General features: G+C 40.3%; 1 protein-coding gene across 1 annotated transcript in view; it reads right to left on the bottom strand.

Moving 5' to 3' along the window:
• Positions 1-4,820: 4,820 nt before the first annotated feature.
• The window catches only part of LOC121696808 (transcription factor Sox-5-like), a 47,057-nt gene continuing 44,377 nt past the window's right edge, over positions 4,821-7,500 (bottom strand). The window contains exon 12 of the mRNA XM_042077857.1: positions 4,821-7,500. This exon is cut by the window's right edge and continues 2,153 nt beyond it. The gene's annotated coding sequence lies outside the window, so the exon portion shown is untranslated.

Genomic DNA, 7,500 nt, shown 5'->3' on the forward strand with positions numbered 1-7,500 from the left:
CCCTGCAGGTGTGGAATGAAATATTCACACACACTCTGGATCCCCCTGGAGCCCTTTCACACTGGCCCTCAGGCTCTTCACACACTCCTGACAGACAGACACACACACACACACACACACACACACACACACACTCCAGACACACTCTCCTCTGAATTAGCGGAACAATCGCTTGCGGTGGCAACTCGGGAGAAGGTGTGGAGTGGCGTGCTGTGGCCGTATAAACGGAGAGAAAAGCCGCGGTGCAGTGGTGCGGAGTATAAATATTATTCTGTTCAAAGATCAAAGGCCGACAGATGCCCCGTTTCCGTGTTCTTTTTCTTTTTTTGTCTATTTTTTCAACCTGACATGAACCACCAACCTGAACAAATCCACTTAGGATTACAAATCACTGCACTGCACTGCACTGCACTGTCTCTCTCTTTCTCTTTCTCTCTCTCTCCCAGGGGAAGGTAATGACAGACATTCCTTCCCTCGACACATGTCTGTCACTGACCCCATAAAGGCCCTTGTTAAGGATAATTAGGTTATCGGGCTGCTTAACGAACCTTAATTAGAGTTGGTGCCATGCAACTAGCCTTCTGATAGGTGGAAGAGTGAGGTGGTCGGAGTCTAATTAACACTTAGGGCCTCAGTTTTGAGGGCAAAAAATGGTCGGCAGAAACAGAGACAAATAATTGAGAGGTAAAGGTGTAAGAGGCACGAGGTGGACACAGCCACGGCAAAGTTAGTCAGTGAAAAGTTTTGTTGACCAGTAGCATCTGATGCAATTATAATGGAAGAAGCAATGTCATTGCAGGTGCCGAACAGCAGAGGTGGAAAAAGTATGAAAATATTGTACTCAAGTAAAAGTACCAATACCTTGATAAAATATTACTCAAGTACAAGTTAAAATACCGATCTGAAAATGTACTCAAGTAAAAGTAAAAAGTAGTTCATTTAAAATGTACTTTAAGTAAAAGTTACTTAGTTACTTTTTTTTTTTTTTTGGGGGGGGGGTGGTACCAGAACAACCAGTTTTACCAGAGACTTTCTAATGAGGAGATACAGCACTCAAAAAATCCTCCATAGTAATGCATGGGGTTAGTTTGTAACAGTTGTCTACACATAACACAACCCTTCCGCGGCAAAACGTTGACATGTGAATACATTGAGCCAATCATGTGGTGTGTTGTAAAATACATTGAGCCAATCATGTGGTGTGCTGTGAAGACATCGTGCCAATCATCTGTTGTGATCTCGCTGCTGGAGCAAGGTTGGTGTCGTGAAGCCTTACGCACGCGCATTTCTGCCGAAATAGATGCACGATAAGTGCCCAAAAAGTGTTGCAATATGGCCGCCGAGTAAAGGTACTTGCCTGATAAGGATGTTGAGAAATGGAGATCTATGTGAAAAATCTCCTTTATGTGAAAAACACCTCCTTTAAGTTCTTTAAGTTTGAGCAGTAGTTTATTTTCAAAGTTAGTTGCACTCATCCTTGGGTCGCTTTGCAGTGAACAGTAATCCAGCACAACTGAAAAGCCCCTCACAGGCAGCTGAGGTAGGCAGGCCATATTGAGTTGCAGAGAGTTTTTTTTATATTTGGAAACGAGCAGAAGGTTCAGCAGATTAAAGGGCGTCGAACTAGGGGGGAAAGTGGGAAGTGTAGGGCAATGGAGGAGAGGGCCCTTGAAAAGTGGAATACAGGGGGCACAACATTTCAGGCATTAGTAATAACTCAGGTAATCCACACATAAAAACTCCATAAGTAGAGTCATGTGTAATGAAGTGGAATAACACAGGGAAATAGTATTGAAAGAAAAAGCACTAAGGCAAGGAAAGGGAAGGAACGAGCTGGAATCTGTAAGTAGTTAGAGAGTAGTTATCCTTTCTATCTGCGCAAATTAATATAAGCTTGGTTAGTAGCTTACATATTGATGGGCTATAAAAAGGTTTTTCATTACCAAGGTGTCACACAAAAAAAAAAAAACATGACATGATGGATAAAAGCAAAAAGCTCTCCCAAGACCTTTGCAACCTTATTGTTGCAAAACATATCAATGAAACTGGTTACAGATGCATTTCAAAACGTCAGAATCTTCCAGTAAGCAGCATGGGAGCCATTATCTTCAAGTGGAAGAAACATCACTGCATCATCAACCGGCACAGGGCACAGGATCTCCTCGCAATATTTCTGACCAGGGAGTCAGAAGGATAGTCAATTCCAAGAGCCAAGGACCACTCAGAGAAAGCTCCAGAAAGACTTGAAGGCAGCCAATTCAATTAAATTCAATTAAACAGTTCTGGAAGTAATCTGGAACTAAAGATCAGGATTCACAAGAGGGACCCCTGGAATCTGTTTAGAACAATGGACCAAAATCACACCTGATACTGCGACTAATAAGTTTTGTCATACAGGAAATGTCTTGAAGCTGTCTACAAACAAAGGCTTTTCCACAAAGTATTGAAGAAATTTAAGTAGGCACGTTCAATACTTTTTTCCTGTGTCATTCCACTTTAATACACAAAACTCTTATGTTTGAATTTTTTATATGTGTGTTAATATAATGTGTGGTGAAAATTTCGAATAGACTCACTGGAAGTTTAGGCTAATTACTGAAAAAAAAATTAAGCGTTCAATACTTATTTCCACCATATATTTATTTTACCTGAATATTTTAACTTCCAAATTAAATGTAAAAATGAATGTCAGACGAAATGTAAAGTTTGACTGACTGGATTTTGTATACAAAACATAGTGAAAACTGTCTAAGGTCACTCTCACTCTCCCTTGCTAAAGAGCTAAATGGTTTAGTCCGCCTGCACGATTCATAAGGTAGTCTATCTTTTGTTTATTTAATTGAGCATCGCTAGTAGTGGACCGCTAATTGTTGTGCTGCTGGTGCAATGTCTTTCTCCAAGAAAGCCAAGTCAGGTTACTAAAAACAAAGGCCAAAACAGGAAAAAGAGAGACATGAGAAATGAGGGGAAACAACTGCTAATAAACTTCTTTCCAAAGAAAGGTGAGCACAAACGTCAAAACACGAAATCCCATGGTGTTTGCTTGAATATCTCCGCAATCATTGGAGCTAAAACGAACTGAGACAACCCATTGGAATAGCAGAAAATACACTTTCATAGGTTAGGCTAAGCTGATGCATCTCGTGATCCAGCTCCATCTCCATCACTTTCAGAAAGACTGCATGGCGTCAGCTTGATTCATGTCCTGTTGTAGGCTACATGCTGATCATTATCACTAGGCTAGTGGTTTAGGGTTTAGGGTGGTTTCTCTCCCTTTCTGTTTTCGTTAGTCTTTTTTTTTTTTTTTACTCAAGTAACGGATGGGATTTTTGATGTAGCGAAGTACAATACTTCACTCAAAAAGTAATCAAGTAAAATTTAAAATACCGATTTTATAAACTACTTAAAAAATACAAAATACACAGAAAAACTACTCAATACAGTAACGTGAGTAAATGTATTTCTTTACTTTCCACCTCTACCGAACAGTGTTGGCCAGGAGTGTTTTTTTTTACAAGGAATAAACTGTAGCACTTCTTGTGCCACAAAATGAACTAGCCGAGTCTTGTCAGACATATTTTCAAATGCTCTTTATTCACATTCCTTCAGACGGTTATATTGTGAATCTAGCAATGTGATTCTTAGGCTGCACATTCCTTCAGACGGTTATATTGTGAATCTAGGAATGTGATTCTGAGGCTGCACATTCCTTCGGTTATATTGTGAATCTAGGAATGTGATTCTGAGGCTGCATGTCACTTAGTCTCCATGACATGACAAGTTATATTTACTCAAGATCAATAAAGCTCACCTCCTTTCTGGAGTATCAATTTAGGCCTAGAATAAATACCTTTAAACTAACATGTGGTACATGGTCAACATAATAATCCACATTAGCCTAATAGAACACATTTCCAGTTTCAGAACTGGGTAACTTAGGCTGCTACTGCATTCCACTGAGAACAAGAAAATAGATATTTCATGGGAAAAGTGCTGGTGCAGTGCATTTGAATACATAAACACTTGTGATTTGAAAATGTGTTTTTAAAATATGTAAACTATTTATACTGTATTTATAATTAATCAGCAGGGGTTCCCAACCTTTTTTGGCAGGTGACCCTATTTTGATGTCACAAAACGTTGGTGATCCCAATCATTCATATGTTGCGAGAGAAGTGTGCAACTCATCTCTGCTGTGACATTCAGAGGTGTACGTGTACCATTTGAATTTCAGGTGACCCCACATGGGCTCTCGACCCTAAGGTTGGGAAACGATGAATTAATGTATTATATATGTTCAGTTCCTGCAAAACCTTTCATGACATAACAGCAATCCAACAAACTGTTGATCTGGTGCTGCTGTCTTGAATCTCAATCAGTTCTAACACCTTGTCTATGAATGTCTGATTGTGTGTGTGTGTGTGTGCGTGTGTGTTTATGCGTGCCTGTGATATTGCCTTCGTAAGAGTCCTTGTGAATATGTGTGCGCTGTGTGTGTGTGAATGCATCTGTGTCTATGTTAATGTCTGCATGGGTGAGTGTGTGTGTGTGTGTGTGTGTGTATGCGTGTGTGTGTGTGTGTGTGTATGTGTGTGTGTGTGTGTGTGTGTGTGTGTGTGTGTGTGTGTGTATGTGTATGTGTATGTGTGTGTGTGTGTGTGTGTGTGTGTGTGTGTGTGTGTATGTGTGTGTGTATGTGTGTGTGTGTGTGTGTGTGTGTGTGTGTGTGTATGTGTGTGTATGTGTGTGTGTGTGTGTGTGTGTGTGTGTGCCAGTTGGGAGGGCATGGAGGGGAAAGAATACACGAGGACGAGCAGACGTACGGAACACATTGCTGTTTTTTATTGGCGCCTCCACTGGCAGTAATACTGAAAAAAGTGAACTCAGACGTGGGAACAGGTGGCAGCAGCCCACGTCTTGGCTGATTTGCTTTCATTTTTTTTTTCCATTTGTACGCATTTTTTCTCCTTTTTTTGTTTGTTTGTAAGAGTACATCAAACTCCTGTTTTTTTTTTTATTTGTGGCATGAATAACATCAATCAAAGAGAACAAAGAAATATACAACTTATATTACACTGTGTTATGAACAAAATATAAATCTATACCTCTATGTTATATTTACATAATTATCTTCTTTCGATTTCAAGTTGAGATGGTAGGATAAGTATTCTTTTTTTAAAAGTACGCTTACTTTTGTATTGGATTCATTAACTGTTTACTGAGCCCCGTGAACGACTTTGATTGTCATGGTTCTTATAATTCCTCACTATTGTCATCATCCTCATTGTCCATATCGCCATATCACCATCATCACCATCGTCATCCTCATCTTGTCCTTCAGATATGTCATTTACCATTGATTGACGGGTTCTTTTTACATTTCCTTAACCACATACATACTTCCTTTGTAAGACAGTCAGACCTCCTCACGGTTCCTTTACACAGACACACACACACACACACACACATACGCTCCACCAGGAGGTTCACCACTGACGTAGATTGTGAGGTCCTCTATATGGCGCAAAGAGCGAAAGTTGCTCACGATCTGTCAGTGGTGAAGTTCAGGTTCTCGCACACAAAACTAATATGGCTCACTATCTGGCAGGGAGCTATATTGGTCCTCTGCCTGTCTCAGGATGGCAGGCTCTGATTGGGTGAGGAGGGTCTGGGAGGGGGGGTCCAACAACATCACCTACTGACCGGAGATATATGGATACTCCATGGCATGGGGCACAGAGAGAGAGAGAGAGAGAGAGAGAGAGAAAGAGAAAGAGAGAGAGTGAGAGAGAGAGAGAGAGAGAGAGAGAGAGAGAGAGGACACTGACCTGCACTAGCTGGGGGTCAAGTTAAATAAAGTAAAGTAGAGGAGGGGGTGATCTGGTGCCCCTCCATGACAAATTGGGCATCATTGGGGCAGACCCCACCAGGCAGTGGAACTGACCGTGTGCAGCTCTGCCATTCACAGCTCTGCGTGGTGTTGAGTGGACACTTAGAGTGTGAAACTGATAAAGTGATAACCGTAGTGCTATCTACACCAAACTCATGCTCTCGTGGGTTAAACTGGTAGAGCAAGGGGGAAACGACGCCAAGGATTTGGATTTGATACCCAGTTAGCATATACATGGATATCTGCACAGCACTGAAAGCAGCTTTGGATAAAAGTGTCTGCTAAATGAATGAATGTGAATGTACTCATGAGGCCTTGTCCTGATGAACATATATAATGACTGCATGACTACCCTGTAAGTGATAGTTAAATTGATTACTTGGGAGAATTCTAAATTGCTGCTAATTGGTCAAGTAGGTGCAGTGGTGGCATCTGCCTCAGCCAATGACATTCCAGTAAGTCTCAAGTGAATTCCGGAACCCAGTAAACATCAAGCACACTGCTCTTTTGTTCAATGACAGTGGGGTAAGAACAATAATACTTATAACAATAATAATAATAATAATAATAATAATAATAATTATATATATTGGTGTCTTTCATTATCTTCGAAAGTAAAGGGAGAAAGTAAGGGGAAAAAGGAAACTTCACATTATACAGAAAAACAAAACAAAACAAAACAAAAAAAGTCATGTTCTTCATCTTTTACTCTGAGTGCTTCAGAGTTTGAGTGCTTTCAGAAAAAAGAGAGAGAGTTCGTCGTGGAATGCGTTCGCGGGGAAACGAGAGAGTATCCGCTTCCTTGGTCACGGCAATCCGCTGTTGTAACGTCTCGAGGATAAATCAGCGTTGACAAAATGAATAAGGAAATGAATAGAAATGAAATGAAAGGGAAAAAGAGTCAAATGTGGAACAAAAGAAAAAACGAAAGCAATAAAGGACACATTAGATCAAAATGTCTACTTGCTAAATATAATGCTTCTCTGAGCACAATTTCATAAAGGTCATAAAAAAGACGAGGAAAAATAATAAATTATACTGTACATAACTTACTAAAACTTATGAGAAAAAAAGATGACCATCGTTTATAATTAATGTTAATAATATTATTACACTAGAGGCAGTTTGAATAAAACAAAACAAAAAATAAAATACAGTATTCCAAAAAATGACAAACAATCCAAAAACTAACAAAAAAAAAAAACACTGCCATGCAGAGTGAGTTCAGCTCCTCCTCCAATGACAACAGCACAGCCACCTTGCGGTGGGTGGGGCCAGTTGAGTGACACCCCACCCAGCCAATGGGGACCTCAAGTGAGGACAGCAGAGTAACCATGAGTACGACGTGAATGAGAAATGGGCAATACCCTAAAGCAATAGCGTGAGAGTTGACAGTGGAGAGCAGCATTATAACACACACACACACACACACACACACACACACACACACAAACAGCTCTGGTTAGCTATGGTATGAGATATGATTGAGAGTTGGATATTCTATAGTTATAACTTTGTGGAAGGATGTTGCAACATTGGCAACAGATTAGGATTTCTAAAAGAAAGAGACCGTTAGGGAGTTTTGACATCAGACAGAGAGAGAGAGAGAG

The sequence above is a fragment of the Alosa sapidissima genome, chromosome 22 (assembly GCF_018492685.1).
Source record: "Alosa sapidissima isolate fAloSap1 chromosome 22, fAloSap1.pri, whole genome shotgun sequence".
Classification (NCBI taxonomy): Eukaryota; Metazoa; Chordata; class Actinopteri; order Clupeiformes; family Clupeidae; genus Alosa; species Alosa sapidissima.